Source organism: Bos indicus, chromosome 15, assembly GCF_029378745.1.
Source record: "Bos indicus isolate NIAB-ARS_2022 breed Sahiwal x Tharparkar chromosome 15, NIAB-ARS_B.indTharparkar_mat_pri_1.0, whole genome shotgun sequence".
Taxonomy (NCBI): Eukaryota; Metazoa; Chordata; class Mammalia; order Artiodactyla; family Bovidae; genus Bos; species Bos indicus.
In genome coordinates this window covers 37724653-37725977 of record NC_091774.1, presented here as the reverse complement: position 1 = coordinate 37725977, position 1325 = coordinate 37724653, and positions in this window count along the sequence as shown.

Below are 1325 nucleotides of genomic sequence, written 5' to 3'. Positions count from 1 at the left end.
TGATGGCCTTGTGGAGTACTTGCATGTACTGGTGGGCTTTCTTCTCCTCCCTGCAGTTGACCACATGAGCCCGCTTCAGCTGCACTGTATCTTTTGCCTTTAAGATCAAGACTTCCTTCCCTTTGCTGAATCTCATGTCAGCCATGGCACAAACCATGGAGACCACAAACAAAGGAGACCACAGAGCTGATGATGTTCTAGGCTGTTTACTTGCAAGAATATCTGGGAGCCTTTCTGTAGTTTACAAGTTACTATTTAACTCACTTTTGTAGGATTGGCTACTCACTGTGACTTCTGACCAAATGACAGTGGTGTCAATTTCCTGTCCCAAAGACCTGTCCAGGAAAGTCAGGGAATGGGGCATATACCTCATCTCCAGCCTCTGCCTTCCTCCTACAGGCACATCCCATGTACTGGCATTCTAGGGCTCTCTCAGACCAAACTGAATTTTTAATACTTATTCATCAATTAAAATATCTTCCCTCTCATCTTTGTTGTTCAGTGATATTTCTTAATAGTTGAAATGGCTTTCCTTCTACTGCCTGAAACTTCCTTAGCAATGGAACCTGCTACACCCTGAAATCATAAAATTGAAGAATCACAAAATACAATTAATGATCTACATAATCTTTGCAAAGATGGGAACCAGAGAGCTCATGTAGTGCAAGCCCAATACTCACATATGTGTGTGCTAAGTTGTTTCAGTCGTGCCTAACTCTGTGAGACCCTATGGACTGTAGCCTGCCAGGTTCCTCTGTCCATGGGGTTCTCCAGGCAAGAATACTAGACTGGGTTGCATTTCCTCTTCCAGAGGATCCTCCCGACCCAGGGATCGAACCCACGTCTCTTATGTCTCCTGCATTTACAGGCAGATTCTTTACCACTAGCGCCACCTGGGAATCCTCAAGACTCATGTACCTATTGTTATTTACTGTTCAGATGACATTTTGAACGTATTTTAAATTTTGTATAGAGAGAATAGTGGTACATTCTTACAGTGAAGTACCTTATTTTTCATTTTTACAATATTTATTTATTTTAGCTGTATCAGGTCTTAGTTGCAGCATGTGGGATCTTTTGCTGTGGCATGTGAGCACTCTAGCTGTGGTATGCCAGCTCCAGAGCACACATGTTCAGTAACTGTAGTGCATGGGCTTAGTTGCCTCATGACATGGGGGATCTTAGTTCCTTGATCAGGGACTGAACCTGTGTCCTCTGCATTGCAATGCAGATTCTTAACCACTGGACCACCAGGGAAGTCCTGAAGTACTTTAAATGAAGTCCTGGAAATTTGTCATACTGATACATCTCAAAAGAACAATCCA